The sequence below is a fragment of the Callithrix jacchus genome, chromosome 14, assembly GCF_049354715.1.
Source record: "Callithrix jacchus isolate 240 chromosome 14, calJac240_pri, whole genome shotgun sequence".
In the NCBI taxonomy this organism is placed as follows: domain Eukaryota; kingdom Metazoa; phylum Chordata; class Mammalia; order Primates; family Cebidae; genus Callithrix; species Callithrix jacchus.
The window spans coordinates 5,637,625-5,659,040 of NC_133515.1; the positions used below are offsets into that span (position 1 = coordinate 5,637,625).

Sequence of the window (21,416 nt, forward strand, 5' to 3'; positions counted from 1 at the left end):
TCCTGTCTCGGCCCTAAGGTCCACGTGAACAGAGACCTGGGTTCCTTCGTGTTTTGACTGTGCTCCCAGCACACAGCAGGAGACCAGCCAGTGGGAGGGAGGCAAGCAGTATAGAACAAAAGAACCCGCAATGACTGTCTCTCTGTTCCTGCCCCCATGGAAGGAGCCCACCTGACATGCCAGAGGATTCCAGTGTCACAGCATGTAACACAAACGTGTCGGAGCAAAGCCACACGTGAGCCTGGCGGGACCCAAGAGAGCACAGAACGTGTTCACATCCCTCCCTCCTCTCTGACTCACCAACCCTGATGTGACTCCACACCCTGTCCCTGCAGCATGTAGCCTTTCTCTCCCTTTGTGCCATTTCCTGTCTATCCAGGCTGGGTGTGGCTCCATTCACCTTCACCCGGATTTGCAATGTCCTCCCGGTACCTGCAGACTCTATTTTGTACCCCATCTTACCTTTCTTTTTTATCACGGTGCCCTGTCTGCATTGAGATCCTGAGACTCTGAAGCTGAAAAACGAAAAATATAGACCATTTAGAAGTTGTAAGTTGCCCCCTAACAGGGCAGACTTGAACTTACCGAGGGCTGATGCCCGTTAGTTCTAGGAACACCGTCTGTACAGGCAGCTGAGTTTTGCCATTGTGAACAGGTCCTCACCTCTTACGTTCTCATGCTGAGAAGTACCCCAAGGCAGAGGCCTTAGACTAGAAGTTTGCATGGGTTGGCTATAGAGAGGAGGCCCAGCAGCTCACATAGTTGAGTTCGCAGGTGTGCAGCTTCTTCGGAAGAAACATACTTTGTCGTTGTGGTGGTGCTGGAGGTTGTTTGCTGCAATTTGGACATTTAAAAAGAAGCATTCCTCTCAGACCTGGACTGGGACACCAAGGACTCAGTGTACTCTTTCTCCTTCAAGCAGTTTGCAGGACAAGCAGAGCTGCAATGCAGCAAGACCTGCAGGCCAGCCACCATGCCCACTGATGGTGACCGACCCGACCCGGAGAGAAACAGAAACCAATTTGGGGTGTGCTCTGCCCAATCTGGTCTGGGCTTGGTGAGCCCCATCCTGGACTTACGCCATAATGCATTACCCAGAATGTCCTGATGCAACCATAACTGCCTGCTCCCAGAGGGACAAAGGCCCTCCCTGTGGCTGGGGACAGGTTTTCCCTGAAGGTGCTGACAGGCCTTTCTCCTGTACATCATCTGGAGAAAAGGACTTGGGCTGGCATTAGAATGGGCAGAGGGTCTCCTGCCTATCTGTCTGGGGCTTAGAAAAGGAGATGTGATGTGTAATTTTAGCTGTCAGCTTGACTGGGATACCCAGATACCCAGATAGCTGATAGGGCATTATATCTGGGTATATCTATGAGGGTATTTTCAGAAGAGACTGGCATTTGATTCACTGGACTGAGTAAGGATATTCACTTTCACTCAATGGGGGCAGACACCATCCAATTGGTTAAGGGCCTTGATAGAACAAAAGGCAGAGGAAAAGTGAATTTGCCATTCAGGCTCTCTCTTTTCTTCTCTCTCTTTCCCTCTCACCACCCACCGCTTCCCCCTTCCTCTCTTCTGCAGCTGGGACACCCTTCTTCTCCTGCCCTTGGACATCAGATCCAGCCTTTGGATTCTATAACTTGTACCAGCAGCACCCCCACACCCAGGTTCTCAGGCTTTCAAACTTGGACTGAACTACGCCACCAGCTTCCCTGGTTCTCTAGCTTGCAGAAAGCATATGGTGGGGCTTTTCAGCTTCCATAATGATAGGAGCCAATTCCCATAATAGAGCTCATCTGTCCCTCTCCGTACCTATGCTCTTGGTTCTGTTTCTCCATTCTTGGCGAGAATGGAGATTGTGGTTTGCTACAATGTCGAACAAGACTTTATGGAAGGTTCTGGAATAATGGAAGGGATCTACAACATAGACACCACCAATGGTTACCTCTGAAGGTGGCTGTGCTCAGAGCACATAGGCCTGGGAGGGAAAGGGGTGTCTCAGAAGGAGGCATGTCTCCTCCATTAGTCATGGTTATGTGGAAATTCGCTTTTCTTTTGCCTTTTGTTTCTATCAAGGCCCTCCCCCGATTGGATGGTGTCTGCCCTGTGGGGTGAAGGTGAACATTCCTTACTCAGTCCAGTGATTCTAATGCCAATCTCCGAGTAACCTGATTAATGGAGGAGACATGCCTCTTTCTGAGACACCCCTTTCCTTCCCAGGCCCAGGTCCTCTGAGCACAGCCACCTCAAGAGGTAGCCACTGGTGGTGCTCTATGTTGTAGTTCCCTTCCGTTATTCCAGAACCTTCCATAAAGCCTTGCTAAGCGTTGCAGCAAACCACAGCCTAGAATGGAGAAGTCCAGGTTGGGCACTAGTGGCTGGAGAATGGGAACATTGATGCTAGAAGCTGCCAACAGACACTCACCACACAGGCCACTTTCCTCTGGCCAAGGCTGGCACCACCTCTATAGATGAAAACTTGAGCCAAGAGACTGTGAGAGAGTGAGTGGGGAACCTGAGGTCATTTCTAATATTGGGACTCCGGGATTCTGTGAAGGGACAGTGTGAAAGCTTCAAGGGCTGACACCCTGAGGGAGGAGGGTGCAGCATGCTACACTGTTCTGCCTCCACATCAGTATCTTCATCACCAACTTGTAGGATGACACAGAAGGCAGGCTTGGCCTTCTAGCAGATGTTAGAAATCAATAAGGAATAAAGGATACTTACTGGCAGAATCTGGATTCAAAGACATTTTGAGAAAGGGGAATTATGATCAAAATAAGCCCCAACCAAAAAGAGTCTGGTGGAATCTGAGGGGTGAAAGTTCATTAGAGGGAGCAGAGAGGTGGATTTGTTGGTAGGGGCTCTGTCCAGTGGGACTCCTTGTTTCCACTTATTCCAACTCAAATTAGCATAAGCCAAAAGATCATGGGTTGGCTCACATAGAAAGTATGAATGTGTTAACTTCGGGCATGGCTGGACCCAAGTACTAAAGCAACATTGGCAGGCCTCTAGTTCTCTCTCCTGTGTCCATACTGCTTGTCTCTGCTTGGTTTTCTTCTTCCTGAAGCCTCTTTCCTTTAAAAAGATGACTGGCAACAGCCCAAGATTTGTTTCCACCCTCCTCCAGCAACCTTAGTAGAAAGAAACGTCTTTCCCCAACATACATGTGAAACCCCAGGGCAGACTCTGGTCCTGCAGGGCTCTTCATCTTGCCCTCTCAGTCAATCAGTGTGGCTAGGGGGTGTGGCATGTCCTGCCATAGTGGCTGGACCTAGACAATTGCCCTCTTTCCTGTCTTTGGCGAGGGGGCACCACGATTGACCGGCCTAGCAGGAATGGAGTGCAGGGGGTTTGTTCTCTCAGGAAATGGTGCTGCCTGACAAGAACAACATGTCCACCATGGTGTCTAATGCTGACTGGAACCATTTGACCATTTGTCTGGTCTCTGCCAGCTCCCAGGGCCGAGAAGCTGCTGCGCTATGGGCTCTTGATAAATGTTTGTCAAGTGATGAGTGAACTTCCTTCTCTGCGGACCTTAGCAGGAGATGGCTTCTCCTCTTCTCCTGAATAGGGGTGATAATCTGGCTCCTTACTTCACAAGGTTGAGGTGTGGCTCAGTCAAGTCATGAGGAAGACAAGCTGAGTGAAGCACATCAATCCTCCCAATGCCCAGGACGAGGGGGAGCTAGCCGGTGCCACCTCAAGATGCTGACTGGGAGGACTGGCTCATGCTAGGGAAAGCCAGGAATTCTGTTGCTCTGTGTCCCCTCGTCCTTTGCCCCAACTTCCCGCCGTAACTGCTTCCTCTAGGATACCTGGGTTTCATCCACCCAGGAAATATAGATCTATGACAAGATGTTTCCTCCCTCTTGCCAGGCATGGCTGGGAATGGAAGCAGTGGTACAGAAGAATATTCCAGGCCCACTCTGTTTTCCTCCCTGGAGATCTCTTCCCTAGCATCGATTTAGCAAACTCCATCCATTGCTGATTCATTGGTGGGTGGGAGTAGAACGGGGTGTAGACACTCCCCACGTAAATTCATGTCCTGCTCCTGGGAGGGGTGGCCTGATATATCAAGGTGTCAGTTTTCCCTTATTCAGCTATCACTTCACTTCAGGCGATTCTCCTGCCTCAGCCTCCTGAGTAGCTGGGATTACAGGCACGCGCCACCGTGCCCAGCTAATGTTTTGTAATTTTTAGTAGAGACGGGGTTTCACCATGTTGACCAGGATGGTCTCAATCTGTTGACCTCGTGATCCACCCGCCTCGGCCTCCCAAAGTGCTGGGATTACAGGCTTGAGCCACCGCGCCCGGCCAAGAGTTGCTATTGTTATTGAAAAACCTCTTACTTAGTATGTGGAGAAAAACAATGTGATCCCATAGAATGTGGATGCTCAGATGATGGATTAAAGAATCAGTGAATGATTCTTTTCAGTTTGTTTCACATTCTTTTCACATTGTTCATGAATAATTCTTTAATCCGTTATCTGAGCGTCCACATTATATGGGATTATTTTTCATGCTGACCACCATGCATGACCAGATTATAACATGCTAGAAAAAAAAAAAAAACATACACTCACACAAAGGGAAACATCTTTTAGACTCAAAGGCAGTAAGAGATTTCTTAGACAAAAATTCAAAGCAGAAACCATAAGGCAGAAAAAGCAGAGGGGACTTCATGGTGTTAAAATCAAATAGATCTGTTCCAAATGACACATGGCAAAATGAGAGAAGTTACGTGCAGTATAAAATTGACAGGAGATTAGTAGCCTCAATATACAAGGAACTCCTGAAAATTAACAAGGAAAATAAATGGACAAAGGACACGAGCAGGTAATTTTTGGGAGAGGAAACCCCAAAATCCAGGAAGCACATGAGGAGGTGGCCAAGATCATTAGTACAGAAACATACATTATAACAATATGAGCAGATATTTCTCCAAAAAAGATATACAGATGGCCAATGAGCACACAAAAAGATGCTCAGCATCACTTAGGATAAGGGAAATGTGGACGGAAAGCACAGTGAGATATCACCTCATACCCTCTAGAAGAGCTACTGTCAAGAAAACTGAAAATACCGAGTGTTGGTGAGGAGTGAGACATTATACCCTTGTGCACGGCTGGTGGGTATGCACAAGGTGCAGCCACTGTGGAAAACAACATGGCCATTCCTAAAAAAACAATTCAATAGAATCACCATATGACCAAGAATTTCCACTTCTGGACATATTCCCAAAAGGATTGAAAGCAGGATGTCAAAGAGATACTGTATATCCAAGTTCATAGCAGCAGCATTCACGGGAACTGAAAGGTGAAGCAAGTGTCCATTGTTGGATGAATACATAAACAAAATGTGGTCTACACGTGCAATGAAATATGATTCGGCCTTAAAGAGGGAGAGAATCCTGTGACAGGCTACACCATGGATGAACCTCGAGGGCATTGTGCTAAGTGTAATAAGCCAGTGACAAAAAGACAGTATTGCATTTACCTCTGATACCTAGAATAATCAAATTCATAGAAACATAAACTGGAATGATTGCCAAAAGCTTGAGCCAAGAGGGAATGGGAAGATAGTGTCTAATGGGACACAGTGTTTCAGTTTTGCAAAATTAAAGAGTTCTTGAGATGGATGGTGGTAATGGTTGCACAATAGTGTGAATATATTTGATACCCCTGAAGTGTACAATTAACAGTGGTTAAGATGGGAAATTTTACATTATGCTTATTTTACTACAATTTGAACAACAAGATACCACCTAATACGTACATAGGAGACAAAATTCTCAGCTGAACCCCAATAGGCAAGCCCTTCTGTAATCCTCTCCTGGTAACTGTGGGGAGAACCTGTAACATGTTTCTAATCAATAGCTTATAACAAAGGTGACAGTGTGCCATATGGAAAAAGGGAAAGGAACTTGTCAATGTAATTAAAGTCCCTGATCAGTTGACTTTGAATTAATCAAAAAGGACATCATCCTGGGTGCAACTAAGCAGGTGAGCCCTTTAAAAGAGGATGTAAAGGTATGAGACTCCCTTGCTCCTGCTGACCTTGAAGAAACGAGTCTCCTTGAGTTCTACAACGACTCGGAGATGACTTCCACCAGGGAACTAAGGCAGCCTGGAATCAGATCTTCCTCCAATGGAGCCTCTGATGAGAATGCAGCCTGGCCAACACCTGATTGCAGTCTGAGGAGAGAACCCAGCTAAGCTGAGCCCAGAATTTTGGCCCACAGAAAATGGAAGATGAAAACTATATGGTGTTTCAAGCCACACAACTTGTGTTAACTTGTTCAGTAGCAGTAGAAGACTAATGCAATCTATTGGGCAAAATTTAGCTGGGTAAAGACAAGTATTGGAGCTGGGCACAGTGGCACATGCCTGTCATCCCATCTACTCGGAAGGCTGAGATGAGACGATCGCTTGAGCTCGGGAGTTTGGGGCTGCAGTGAGCTATTACGACAACTGTCAATAGCCAGGGCAGCAACCGAGATTCTGTCTCTTAAAAAAACAAAAACACAAGCGTTTGTGTTGGGTGTGGACGTGGGACGTTGGTGAGGGCACTGCTTGTGGAGTATAGACCAGAGCCACCATTGTGGAGGGATTTTGGTCAATAATATGCATCCTCTACAACCATAGATGTAGAAGAAACTGACACAGATTCATCAAACATGCACACCGAGATGTTCACTGCAGAGTTCTGTGAGGCAGTGTGGGATGGGGGCTGTGGGAGGCACCCTAGGGGTCTACGCTGGAGAATGGAAAGGCAAAGTGGGAATGGTCCACACCATGGAGAATTCTGCAGCAGCAAGGAGAGACGAAATGCACACACGGCCACATGGTTGGGCCTGAACACAGGGCTGAGTTTAAAAAGGAGGAAGCAACATGGGAACCCAAACATTACCATTTGCAGAAATTAAAAGCACATAAAGTATCTGTTTTGCAAGAGCATTTTAAAAGCAGGGCAAGAGGTGGGGGAATCTATGGGGAGTGTGTTGCCCATGCAGGGGAAGGGAAGGGGAGTAAGTGTGGAGAGAAAAGAATAAATAAAACCAGACCGCTTTGATTGGACCAATGATAATAATTCACCGAGGAGTTTAGCTGGACTTGAGAGTAGAATTAACTGCAACTGGATCCAGGGGTGGCTGCAGAGGCAGCGCTGTCCACTCCTTTGTGGAGGAGGGAGGTCACCCGTGCAGGTGGGGAAACAGTAAACACCAGTGAAGTGGGTATGTGTGGTATAGAGAGAGCAATAAAGGAGAGATTAATTTGGCTTAAGAGGGACATCTGCCTTTATATTACTAAAGACTTTCCATTGCAAGACACAGAGTCTGACTCAAATTGATTTGTTTTTAACAAAGACAATTTATTGATTAAAATGGCTAAAAAGTCCAGGCTGACTCCATTGTGTGGGAAAGACGGTCTCCAGCAGTGCCAGGCATATTCTCTCCAGCTGGGAAACCAGAAATGTGAGCCTCCATTACTAAGAGGTTTTCACAAACGCCCTAAGGCTGCCCCCTTGGCCTAGAAAGAATGGCATGCCTGTAGTAATTCCCAGCTCCAGGCCTGGGTCACATCACCACCTGCCGCCAGCACGGGCATCCAGCATTGGCATGGCAGGAGCACGAGCTCATGGAGGGACGTCTTGGAGAATGAATCTTGAAAAGTAGAAAGCGCGATTCCGCGGCTGTGCAGCTCACCTGTGACCTTCGCCCCATTCCCTCAACTTGGCAGCTAGTAGTGATGGAAGAGAGCCCTGGAGCATTTCCTCCTAGAAAGAAAATGCCTCCAGAAGTGCCTCCCTCTGGGCCTTTCTCACTACCAAAATGTCCCTTTCCCAGAGAGAAAGGAGGCTGAAGGGCGCAGAGTGTTCTCAACACAAATGCCTGTAGGGAGGGCCCTCATGGGGGCCTGGGTCATTGCAAGAGGCAGCTCATGTGGATGCACATCTATATAATCAGTTGGCAGAAAAGTACCAAGCTGGCCACTTTTCATCTGGCACCAGGCAGGCTGCAGGGGACAGAATGTCCATGATGTCTCTATAGAAACACATTCCGGCCTAGCCCCAGGGCCTTGGGGTTCTCCAGCACTTAACCACCAGCCCTCCTGCCCTGCCCAGCACAGGAGAAGCCAGTGGATGACTGCCTTCATTGTCTCCAGGGGCACTGGAGGAGATGCTGGGCTGGGTAGGGCTGTGTGGGGTGAAGGCAGTGTGGGCTCTGAGGGTCAGGGAATGGCCTTCCTTTATCCATTCCCACAACACCTCCCCAAACCACTCCTCCCACTTCCTGGGGTTTTGAACACAGTCCTTGAAAAGTAGAAAGGACTGGTGGCAGGCAGTGTGGTTATGGAATGAGCAGCCAGCCGCAGGAGGCAGCGCTCCCACTGTGTCAGCGAAGAATAAGCACTGTTGCTTTTCCCCAGAGCCAGGCTGCCTGGTACTGGTCTGCACCTGTGTCTCTGGAGCAGGAAATTGAGCAGAGGGAAATGTGTGGATTGGTTAGAGTGCTGTCAGCTGTGAGGAACAGAAAGCCCAACTCACAGGGCTTAAACAATCAAAATGCGTCTCCTGTGCCAAGCAGTGCAGAGGTAGGACAGCTCAGGGCTGCTTAGTTCAGTGCCACAGGGACATCAGCAAGGACCCAGGTTTCTTCCACCTTTCCGTACTGCCCTCTTCAGTGGGCCAGCTCTGTTTTCAGGCCAGGTTCCCTCATGATCACAAGACAGCTGCCACAGTTCCAGGCATCACCTCCAGATATGACAACACCCAGCAGAGGAGACTCTCTTTTCCTGGATCCATCTTTCAAAGAGTAAGGGAACTATTCCCAGAATCCCACCCAGCAGCTCTTCCATCATGTCTCACTGGTCAGAATTGCATCACAGACCTATCCTTAGCCAGTATCTGGCAAAGCAAACAGGAAAGCCATGACTGGCTTGAAGGGTGCGGACTACCCCAGTAGCACACGGTTCAGATACTCCTGCACATGCTTCAACAGCCTCCACCACACAAGGAGACAGAGGCCCTTCCCAATCGGAGATTAGCTTTATTCACCATTGAGGATGTGCTGTTTGGAGCTATGGGGGACATCTTGCCACACTGGGAGACATCTTGCAACAATGGGGGAAAATCAAGACAATCTCAGACCTGCCAACCTCATGACTTCATTGGCCTGTGAGACAATCTTGGGACCACACTAGTTTGTTACATGAGTAAAATTAACTCCTGTTCAATGAGGCCTCCATTACTTGAGATTTCTTTGCTTGCAGCCCACCTGACACAGACCTCAGTGTTTGCAGCAGTGGAGGGAGAGGAAAGGCTCCAATGGCGGCCATTCTCCTTTGGGCTCCCGTCCTCCGTGACGAGAAATCCTTGTAAAATTCACCCACCAGTCACTGAGAAGGCCAAATTTCTGCTGACTTTCCATCTGTCCTTGCAAACTTGAGAGGAAACTGGACCCTGAGCAAAATGATGAAATTAGAAAGTCCCTGAGCCCTTCTTCTTCTCACCAGAAAGCTCCACCCATGACCCAAATTTTCAGAGGACATAGGAAAGGATCAGTTATAATTGCAAATAACAAAGACTCAGAAACCTGACAACAGGGTCTTAAGCAAGCAGGATTAGATGTTTTTCTTTTCCTTGAGTAATGAGAAGCCCAGAGGTCAGGATCCCTGCTGGTCCCACTGCTGGGGTTGGGTGAGGCTTTAGGGGACCAGGGTTCTTCCAGTTCCCTTTGCCATCCTCAGCAGGTTCCTTCATCCTCAGGATCACAAATGGCTGCTGCTGCACCTTTAGGCAGAGTTTCGTGCCCCAGGGAGCAATATAGGGATGGGGAAGGGTACAGTGAAGAGCCACCAGCTCCAACAGGAAAGCAGTAGCTGTCCTGGAAGCCCCACTCAGAGGACGGACACCTGTCCTGCGCTGTCCTGAGTTGTGTAGCCACTTTGGCTTTGAGGGAGAAGAAGGGGAGAATGGCTGTGGGCTGGGCAGCTAGCTGCCTGGGCCACCAGGTGTGGCGTAAGGAGTCCTGGGACTCAACTCAACACTGCTTCCTGCTGCCTTCAGTAACCCGGGGCAGCCCACATCATGCCTGCCACCTCAGCAGCCTCCCATGCCTGGCACAAGGTGGGAGAAGAGAACTGCCTCGGTGAGGGTCCCTGCAAGCTGGGTGTTCACTTGGCCTTCTCCCCATCTGGGGCAGTGGGACCTGGGGCAAGCGTGGGATTGGGAAGAGTGGCTTATTCAAGGCTCTTCTGATAGCAAGTGATGGACATTCATTTATCTCATTGAAAGCGAAAATGGCCGGATGATCATTGATTTATTTCAGACCCAGTGGGCAAGAGGAGCTGTCAGACCTCAGGAAGAACCTGACCTCAAGCTAGTGAGCGCTTGGAGACAGAGGCAGCTGCTCCTTCTGGCTCCCCTGGCCCCAGGGTTGCCTGCCTCTGCTGTTCTCTCCTCACCCACCATACCTTCCCTCCCTCTGGATAGAAAGGGGTTTCTCAGCCCCACAGCTCCTGCATTCCCATGGACAATGGGCTGCTGGCCTCTCTGAATTCATATTTCAGATTCCTAGGAGAGACTGTCTGATAGTCCAGCTCACCCTGGTGTCTCTCTTGGCCAGTCAATCCAGCCATGGAGTTAGAGCAGTTTCCAGAAAAGAGGGGCTGGATGAGGCTGACCAGCACACCTAAACACTGACTCCAGGGAAGGAAGAGAAGTAGAGGCAGGAGGCTCCTCTTGGAGATCTGGGGGAAGGTGAGACAGGGCATTCGTTTAGGACCCGTGCCTCAAAGGCTGGTGAGAAGTGACAACTGGGTGAGGACAGGCTTCATGAGCTCTCATGAGTCCAGATCAAATATGGCTTTAACCCCTCTCTGAGTCATGGCAGATCTTTATCTTGCAAATAGCAGAAAATCCAATTCAAACGGCTTGGCCAAAAAAGACAATGTGTGGATTCACCTAACTGAAAAGTCAGAGCCAGGAGGGACTCAGGCATGGTTCGATCCAGAGGTTCAAACTGTACTTGCAATATTTTCTCTGCAAGTTTCATTTTCTTTCTGTTTCCAGTTCTCTACAAGTCATTCATCTCTATTTCTTTGTGAGACAGTTTCATTTCAGGCTGGCTTTCCCCTGTGGCACAAATGGCCTGCTTTTGTCAGCATCTCAGTGAAGTCCTTATATGGGCTGTGAGTGGCCCAGCTTCTGTCACATGCCCCGTCCTGAACAAGAGGGAGGGTCGTTTGCTGATTGGCTTGGTCAAGTCACATGCTCCCTTCTTCTCACTCCCTTCAAGGAGGAAATTGGCTTGTTTGGGGTCACACCATCCCCCAGCAGATCTCTGAACTATAACCAAGAAAAGGGAGAAAATGAAGCAGTCCCCACACCAGTCATTTCCAAGACCTGGCCAGTTTGCACAGAACAAGAAAACAGATGTATGGGGCACAGGCAAGTGGGCAGCTGAAGAAAGGCCCCAAAGATGAACAAGTCCTAATTTCTGGAAGCCATGCATATGTCAGCAAACTGGACCCTGGGCAAAAGAAGTTCAGGTAGCAAATGGGATTAAGGTAACTAGTCAGCTGACTTCAATGTAAGGAAATAATACTGAATTATTCAGGTGGGCTCTGTACAATCACGCTCATCCTTCCAATGTGCAAGAGGGAGGTAGGAGAGTCCGCATGAGAATGTGAGGCATGAAAAATCCTCACAACAATTGCTCACTTTAGAAATGGAAGGGGGCCATGAGCCAGGGCATGTGGGCAGCTCAGAGAAGCAGATTCTTCTCCACAGTCTCCAGAAGGAATGCAGCCCTGGTGACACCTTGGCTGTAGCCCAGTGACACCCAGGTCAGAGTCTGACCTTGAGAACTGCAAAATAATAAACGAGTTGTTCTGAATCACTGAGCTGGTGGCAATTTGTTACAGCAGCAGTAAGAAACAAAGCCACGGCATTCCAAGAGCAGGGTTCCCCATGGTGAGAGTGACAGAGCGGTGCCCTGTGCAGTGGTGGGTGACAGAAATACAACGTGCACTGCAATGGGGAACTAAAGTTTTCTAGTGGCCACATTAACAAAGAAAAAGAGGCCCTGTCCCCTCGCCGAGTCCTTCTGCTGCCGCCACGATGATGTGCGCGGCGCCCTCCGCCGCGCAGCCGGCCACCGCCGAGACCCAGAACATCGCCAACCAGGTAAGGTCCCAGCTTGAAGAAAAAGAAAACAAGAAGTTCCCCGTGTTCGAGGCTGTGTCCTTCAGGAGCCAGGTGGTTGCGGAGACGAACTACTTCATCAGGGTGCATGTCGGTGATGAGGAATTTGTCCACTTGCGAGTATTCCAAAGTCTCCCTCATGAAAACAAGCCCTTGACCTTGTCTAACTACCAGACCAACAAAGCCAAACACGATGAGCTGTCCTATTTCTGACCCTGACTTTGGGCAGGGTCCTTCCACCAGAAGGCTGGTAATTAGTGATTTCTGTGTGGACCACAGCGTACACTTGGGATCATAAAATTAGCATCTCCTGGCTGCGCCCCTCGGGTGGAAGGGGCCGGATGCAGCAGCTGCTCTTGCATTTCTGTTCCTAAATTTCATTGTGTTGATTTTTTCTCCCTTCCAATCAGGTATCTTAATTACTTTCAAAATATTTTCAAAAAATAAAATACGTATTTTAAAAATCAAAAAAAAAAAAAAAAAGAAAGAAAGAAAAAGAGGCCAGGCATGGTGGCTGGAATACCAGCACTGTTGTAGGCTGAGATGGGAAGATCTCGAGGTCGGGAGTTCAAGACCAGTCTGGTCAACATAGTGAAACCTCATCTCTACTAAAAATATAAATATTAACACAGAGTGATGATGGGCACCTGTAATCCCTGCTACTTAGGAGGCTAAGACAGGAGAGTCACTTGAATCCCAGAGACGGAGGTTGCAGTGAGCCAAGATCGCACCACTACACTCCAGCCTGGGCAACAGAGCGAGACAACATGTCAAAAAAAAAAAGAAGAAAAAGAACAAGTAAAATTAATTTCAATAATATATTTTAACCTAGTATATTCAAAATACTATCATTTCAGTGTGTCATCAATACACAAAATGGTGATGAGGTATTTCACATTCTTTTTATACCCAGTCTTTAGAATTCAGTGTGTATTTTACACCCACAGCACATCTCAGCTTTTCTGAGCTCCTCTCAAGTACTCATCAGCCACATGTGGCCAGTGGCTGCTGTCCTGGATGGCACAAGCCCAATGACTGTACCTCTGGTTGTAAGGTTGGCAGCAGCTGGCATGACCCAGAACAGGAGTTTGCTTGTGACAGCGACAAGGAAACCGCTAACCCTTGCTGATCTGTGTGTCCAGTTTTCTTTCTCCCTTTTTTCAAATTCTTTATTTCTATGCATGCCCTGCTTAGGTATCAAGTTCTTTTCTAATCAGGGATCCTCAAATGACAGGAGATAACCTCTGATTGTGTTTGTGAATTTCATAGTCCAGAGCTGTGACCTCAGCCACGGTGGGCAGGAAGGGCGCTGGAGAAGGGTATTAAAGCTGCCAGCTTTGTGGGAGAAATGGTGTCTTCTTGGGTAAGCGGGAAAGAGTCCCAGGGAAATATGCAAAAGCTAGGAAGGACATTTTTATAGCCTGTGCTTGGAACATTCTGCCCCTAAAGAATCAGGTGAGCTGGCTCGGAGCAGGGAGCCAACTGCAGAGCCAGGGTGAGAGGGCTTTGAATTTGGAAAGTGAAAAGAATACGGTGGCTTGGGCTTTGGACACAGAGCATCAGAAACTCCAGAGAAATGAGATCAACCAAAAAAAAAAAGTGGGTTTGATGTTGTGGACCAAACATGAACACTGGAGAACAGGCTGAAAAAGGAGGGGAGGAGAACAGCCAGAGGCTTCCATGGCTTCTCCCAAATGGAGGGAAGCAGGGTCAGCTCAGGGGACAAGCTGGAGGTTTATGATGGAAAGGTAAGTGGGGTATAGGTGTGGCCAGGAGAGGAGAAAAGGCTGGGGCTGCTATGGGACAGAGGGGCAGAGGAAAAGTTCATGCTGCTGATAGGGTCACAAGAGTCACTTGTGGCCTGAGGCCTTGAAGAACCAAGGGAAGCCTTTCCAGAGCCCAGCAACACCTCGAGCAATGCTCACCGCTCCAGCCAGCAAGAGTTGGGGTGGCAGCCCCCAACCTCTCTCCCCATACTAGAGACAGAAAAGAGCTGAAGAAGCCAGAGAGAGGGAGCTGGCCAAGCCCCCTCTGAGAGGGCACAGCCCAGGCCGCCAGCATCCCATGGCTCAGGCCCCTCCCCATATGTGTTCAACCCTTTAACACTTTGCTCAGCATTATAGTAGTGGCTTCTGCTAGAAGTGGCCAATCAAATGTCCCTGACCTTGGCTCTTGGCCCATGGCAACATTCCTTGCTTTTGGAGAGGGTGTGGGGTCCAGGAGCTGAGTGTACCCTTCAACCAAGTCATAGATCATCTCACTCAACCTCACAATAATGGTTCTAGGTGGTGTCTTTCTTACCCATTTTACAAAGGTGAGGTTGCCCCTGTTTAATAGTCAGGGTAGGCTTGGTTATGCTGCTGTAACACACAGCTCTAGCCATCACATAACTTAACACAGTAGTTTACCTCTCACTCCCACTACATGTCTCAGGGGTGCTGGTGAGGGAATCTGTTCCATGCAGGCACGCAGGGATTCAGGCTGATTGAGGACCTGCTCTCTGGAACAGCAGCCTCTGCCAACTCCCTGGGAAGGGAAGACACAGATGCAGGTGCATACTGGCTCCTTTAGAATTTGGCATGATCCTGGCTAACTGAGAAGTCTGAGGAGCATCTGGGCTGTTTGATGACCTCCGAATTCCCTAGGGTGGGGAGTGGAGCGAGGCTTAACTGAAGCGTGTTTAACATGAAAGTCCTTGCTACCAGCCCTGCCTTATGCAGCTTCCCCCAGATCACTGTGAAAACGTGTGAGCCCTGTGGTGATATGCAAATTTCAGGGGTGTCAGCACCATGACCCCCAGATATTCTCATAAAGGGCCTCCTTAGCCCATCCCAGGCAAAGAGGGCTCTGCAATCCAGGGGCTGTGTGAGGCCAGGGGACAGTTGGGATTATACTGCCCCATCCACTCTGGCCTGCCTCCTGCCCTTCCAGCCTGCTCACTGTGTCCTTGCTGAGTCTCACAACCAGGTTCCCCAGTCCAAAGAGTCCGTTCCATCCTGTGGAATCTGGAGCCTGGTCCTTCCTCACTGGCAGCAAGCAGCCTTGCCAACAACCTTTCTAATCTGTTAATTATCTGCTTTTAGCAGAGGACCTGTTAATTGAAAACTCCACCCTCTTCTTTAATTGCCTGCCTGCCTCTGGCTGTCTAGGTTTCCCTGAGTTCTCCCCAGGCCCCCCAGCCCTTAGTTCTCTGCCTTTGGGCTCCTGACTTCTTCCTGGTCAGTAAGGGTGTCTGTGGCTGCCTCTGCAGTGCCCATTACTGGGGTTGTCAGGTAAAAATCCGGGGCTACACCCCCTACCCACAGCTAACAGCCTTTCTCCTGCCTGGCCCACTGTGGGAGGAAGGAAGGCTTCTAAGGCAATTTACACCAAGAATTGAGGGGGAGGTATGGGGCCTGCAGGAGTATTCCACAGGGAAGCAGATTTCACTAAAATCAAAGGCTGAACTCTTCCAGGCCAGAGCTAGCCCAAGGGACCGACTGCCTGGAGGGGCTACTGGGAGCCTCAGGAGGAGCCGCACCAGTTTCTGGAAGATTCTACCTGAGTCGAAGTCTCAGCCATGCCTGGAGGATTTTCTGACCTCAGTCGTTTTAGTCTGGACACACAAGGGCCCAAGGTGGCCCTGACCTTCTTCACCGCTTCCTTCCTGGACACATCACCAGATTTGCCAGGCAAAGAGGGAATCTGGCAATTTTGACAATCTGAAGAGTGAAAAAAGTGAATTGCAGAAAGAAGAGGTGAATATTCCATTTTCCAATTTAACTGTATGAGTGCGGTATACATACATCTTTACAAACACATGCTTTAAAAGGTCTAATACAATGCCCACCAAACTCTTAAGAGTGGCTGTTAGGGACGAGCTGCCTCAGAAAACCTGTTCCTGGTAAGCTGACCCCTCCCCGCCACTGACTGCTCTGCAGCTGCATTCCTGAACCCCTAGCTGGGCACCACATCAAGGCTGCCAGACGTGTTACATTTAAACAAAGCCTGATTACAGCCATCCAGGCAGCTTGAGGGAGGACAAAGAAAACATATGTTGGTTATCTATACTTGTAAATTCCTGTTTGACACATATCTGTAAAAAAATCCTGGTTTCTCTCTTTTTTTAAAACACTGCCAGCACAAAAGTCACAGGATGATGTATTGTCTGTTAAAAGTAGACAAACTATCCCTGTGCCTGTTACCAGCAGATAGATTACCTCAGTCCTGAAACTCCCTTATGCCCCTCTCACCCCTTATAAACCCCTGTTTGGTAAGCTTGGGATTGCCTCCTCTGATTGTTATGGAGCAGCCGGACAGGTTAGTAAAACTTGCTTGCCTGGCTTTGGGTCTATTCTTTCTCTTGGCTACCCTTACAGTGGCCACTTCTGAGAGTGGGGTAGGAGAGGGAGAGGGAGGACTCACAATGGATTTTACCGTTTGGGTTATTTCACCAGAAAGGGAGCAGGTGAGCATTAGTCCTCAATGGCCCTATGATCCTGGACAAGCGCTTGGCCACTCTGAGCCTCAGTGTCTCATCTGTAAGATGGAGACTTCTCCCATGTCCCCTTTGACTCTGTTAGGACTCATGGTTGTGAGGAAGGAGACCTTGAATCACCCTTAAGCATCTAAGAGCACCTCTCCCTTGACTTCTACATTGCATTTCAACAGGAGAAGTAAAGGCTGGCAGACAGGGTGCCACCTGTAATCACCCTCCTATAGATCTCAGGCATCCTATGGAGGAATCTTTCCATAAGGTATTGTTTTTACTTAAGCACGATCAAACCCCCACCTAAGTCACGTACCCCAAACCTACTCCATGGACCCAGACCATTTCACATGTAAATTCTAGAGTTGTGAGCCTTTAAAAGGACAGGGATTTTCTTTTTGTTAGGGGATCTCAGCTATTTGGGGCATTCAGACCTGCCCCAGCTCCCAGCTGAATAAATCACCCCTTCCTTCCCAGTTCACTGTTCAAGAGATTTTGTCTGTGGGCTGCCCTACAATACTTGAAGCAACCTAAACCAACCCAAGCTTGTACAGGAAAAGGGAAGTGTTTTCCAGGACACAGGGAGATTTAGGCATCCAGATCTTAGGCAGCAGAGAGAATCCTGAGGAGGGCTGTGCACCTCTCCTTACCGTGTGCCTGCTTCCTTCACTGTCCTTGAAAAATGATCCCACAGTGCAAAACACAGCAGCCAGGTTTACATCTTACGGGCCCAGCCCTCTGGAGAGTTGGAGGTCCTATTTCTGAAGTCCTGGGCAGGGATCTTACTGGCCAGCGTGGTGACTATATCGAGGCTGACAGGCTGGGTTACGTTGGTAACAAGCCGCCCCTGATCTCAGTGGCTGAAAACAGTGAAGTTTCCTTCTGACATATTCAGCGGGAGGGCTCTGGGCATCACAGTCACTGGGTGACCCAGTGTGACAGAGGCTTCATCTCAACAGGTGTGCCCTGGATCTCAGAGACAGGGAAAGAGAACATGGGCTCCTAAGGCTTCTGCCTGAAAGTGACGTTCCATCCACTTCCACCCACATTTTTCTGGTCAGGACAACTCACATGGCCATGCTTGAATTGAGGTGGATGGAGAAGTCAGCTCCTACCATGGGCCTGGTGTAAAGGAGGCTTGAACACCTGTGAACAGCCCCAGTGACTACCATAATGACACCTCACCAAGAGCCCCTGCCTGCTCCGTTTCACCTGGCCCTTCGCTGCAGGAATTCCCACTATGCAAGTGAATGTTGCCAGGGAAGGAGGAAGACATTCCATGGAGGGTTCAGTTTCTAGCTATTGCTATCTGGCTCCTTTTCTGTGGCTATAAATAAATAAAAATTATCATGGCAGAGATCTAGGAGTCCCATAGGAGGCTCCCTATGAATCCCAGAGAGCTGCTCAGCCCAGCCTCTGGGCCTCAGGGTCCAGGGAAGATGTCTTCCCAGTTCAACCCTTCCCCCTCTTAGCATGAAAGATGAACTTTTGAAGGTGATGGCCGGGTGGGGTGAGGTGGGAGTGTGGGACCTTTGGCATTTTCTGTCTGAACAAAACTGCGGCACCTGTTTGCCTTGGCAGCCCTCCCTGGCTTTGCTTTCAGAGACCTCACCTCCCTGTGGTCATTTAGGAGGAAGATGTGGACTCAGGATCCAGAGACCTGGGTTCAAGCCCTGGCTCGGTCGCTAATGGGCTGGCTCCGTGACCTAGGCAGGTCAGTGAACCCCTCCAGAGGCTCTGTTTCCTCATCTGTAAACTGGGTTATCATAATGTCTGCCCTTCTAGTGAGCTCTCTGGGTCCTTGTGAGGACTGGCAGTTATGGGGGCATCACAGCTCTTTGTCCAGGTGACGCGTGGGAAATCTGAGGGCTTATCTTTGTGCTGCTGTGGGCTTCCTGGGATTCTCCCTGAGGACCGGCCCTGCCCTGCCTTGCTCCTGCCCCTGCAAACGGCCCATCCTGTCTCCTGCCTCCCCACCCAGACATGAAGCTGTCACTGTGCCAGCTCTCAAGGACTCATCTCTGAGATTTTAGACAGAATAATTTCCTCTCCCTCTCACACCTGCTGTCCAGAAAAATTACACAACCCATTTGGGCCCCCACACGTGCACCCACATGCCCCACAGCCATTGCCTCCTTCACCAGTCAGCAGAAAAGCAGAGTGGGGGCATGGGAGGAGGACTGGGAGGCAGCAGGAAGGGGGGCAACCTTCCCAACCCTGAGGGGCTCCTAGCATCAGGCCAACGGCTGACATCCACATGGGGAGGCAGGAGCCAGGCTCTTCCAGATCCCCCAACAACCTGGGTTTCAGCCACCCTCAGCCACCCTGCTGAGGCCACAGGAGCTGCACAAGACCACAGGCGGGTGTCCGGCTAAGGACCAAGGTAGGGGCTGGATCCCACAGCCCACTGGTGGCAGAGACTGGATAAGAACGCCCAAATCCTGTGCTGTTTCTACACTGCTTCCCAAAACTTCCTGCCACTAGGGGCTTGCAAGCCAGAAGGGACAGGGCAGGATGTACAGAGATCCTGCTCCCAGAGACAGCCCAGGGACAAAAGGGGCCTCATTCCTCCCAACCAGCACCGGCCACGCCCAGGCCAGTCAGGACCACCCACAGGGCGCTGCCTAGCCCTGCTTGGGCTGGGATCACCAATCCTTAGGAACAGCAGGCCCCACCTCCCAGGCACAAACACTTGGCAGGGGAAAGCCTTGGGTCCATATAAAATGCAGGCATCCCCAGACAGAGAATTGGTCTCCCCAGGATGGGAAGATTTGCCCAGGGAGGGGCCACCCTGGATACCCTGCCCTCCAGTAGGAGCCAGGCTCTGGAAGACTCCCCAAGGGGTCGATGTGGACCCCTCCCCTTTGACCATCCAGGCCTGCAGAGCTAGGGCTGATGGTGGGGAAAAGAGGCTGAAGGACCTGAGTAAGGAGGGACAGAATAAGGAGATGGAGGCAGAAGGTGAGCAGATCTCAGGTGCATTTTCTGTGGTGATGAAGACCTTTTGCTCTGCAGCTAGCTTCCACGGGCAACTCTCCCCGGGATGGTGCTGTCCTAGGGCCACAGGAGAAGGTTGGGAGTAGGCTGAGGCATTGGGTCCCCTTCCTTCTTCCAAACACACCTGACTACAGGGGCCACTGCCCCTTCTCAGAGACTGGGGCTAGAGGCTTAGCTGCAGGGGGCTGGGTGGCTCCAGGACAGGAGAGCCATGCAAGAGAAGGCAAGGGCTCTGGGAGAAGAGGGGGTCCTACCGCCCTCCTGGAACAGGGCTCCTGGCCTGTGAAGCCATCCCCATGGCTGCCACAGCTGCCTCCTCCTGCGCCTCCGCAAACTCCCACAGCCGCCTCCAGCTCCCAAGCCATGAGGTCCGCTCCATACCCACAGGAGCCAGAGAGGGAGCATTTCTGGGTGGCTGGGCTAGCCTCAGGCACCAAAGGAAAGACACTTTTGTGGGTGTTCACCCAGAGCTAGACCTCAGGGAAAACATGGGTGGCCTGGGGGCTGAGAATTAGGCAGTCCCAGTACCCAGTACATCCGGGACCATAAATATGCCATGCTCTTTGACCCACTAATCCCTCTTTTTGGAATTTCTCCCAAAAACATAATTGCAAAGCGAAAAATAGCTATATGTGCACAGCTGTTTATAGCAACATTATTTATAATAGTAAACAAGTCAAGTCAGCCAAAATACTTTGCAAGTTGTGGGAGGGGGAACTGTGGGTCAATAAGGCAGGGTATTTATTAGACATCCAAGAAAACTGGTAAACTTGGAAAATTACTGATAAATATTGTTAAGGGCAGTGAGAAGACAAATTTGCACATATTTCTGCAGGCAGCAGATGCTGACTGAGCACCCGTCTGGGCTATGCAGCTGCTCCAGGTGCCAGAGAGATCCCCATGAACAGGACCAAGTCCCTGCCCTCATGGAGGGAACATTCCAGAAGTGAGACACAGGATCAAAAGTGAATCAAAACCACAGGTAAGTACTTCCCCAAGGCAGGGAGATGAACAGAACTGAGTGTTGCCCACGGCGGGGTCCGTCCTGCCAGGGCTGGGTGGGTCACCAGGGAGTGGCCCCACAGAGGTCCGAAGGCTGCTAAGGCAGGAGCCAGGCCCAAGATCAAAGCCAGGGTGCCTAACCAAGGGCAATGGGTCCTGCCAGACCACAGGGTCTTCTCCCCACAGGAGGGAAATTTTTCACGCTGCTTTTAGGAAGCCCATGAAGCTTACAGATTTGTGGGTGGACTCGGGGAGGAGCTGTCCCCAAGAATGTGAGTTGAGCTTTCTAATAACCTAACCAGTAGGGGCTCAGGAAGGGTCAAAAATGAGGGGCTAACAGGGTGGGGTCCATCCTGCCCTCATCATGGCAGATCTGCACTAGAAGACATTGTATAGCTGCCTTGGAGGCAAAGGAGTCTGAGACAGGAGTAGAGTTGTAATCAGAAGGTGCCCCGGCCTCTGCTCCGCCAGCTCCCTGTGGTCTAGAGAGTTGGAAAAAGCCCCTTGGACCAGAACCTTCCCACACGTAGTCCAGTGTCAGGTAAGAGATTTGCCAGAGGCCGTTTCTGCTGTCCCAGAGCTCAGACAGACTTCCCTGGAGTGTGGGAGCCAAGGCATGGCATTGCAGGCCACCTCCCAAGTGCAGGGCCCTGGGTGAAGCCACTGGCTACAGCCAGGGCCAGGGTGTCAGAGATGCCCCTCTGCCACACTGTCCCACCCCAGCCAAGGAAGAGAC

The 21,416-nt window shown here is 50.1% G+C and overlaps 1 pseudogene; it reads left to right on the plus strand.

The window, feature by feature from the left end:
- Positions 1-12,129: 12,129 nt before the first annotated feature.
- LOC118147461 (cystatin-B pseudogene) lies at positions 12,130-12,426 on the plus strand (annotated as a pseudogene).
- The last annotated feature ends 8,990 nt before the right edge of the window (positions 12,427-21,416 follow it).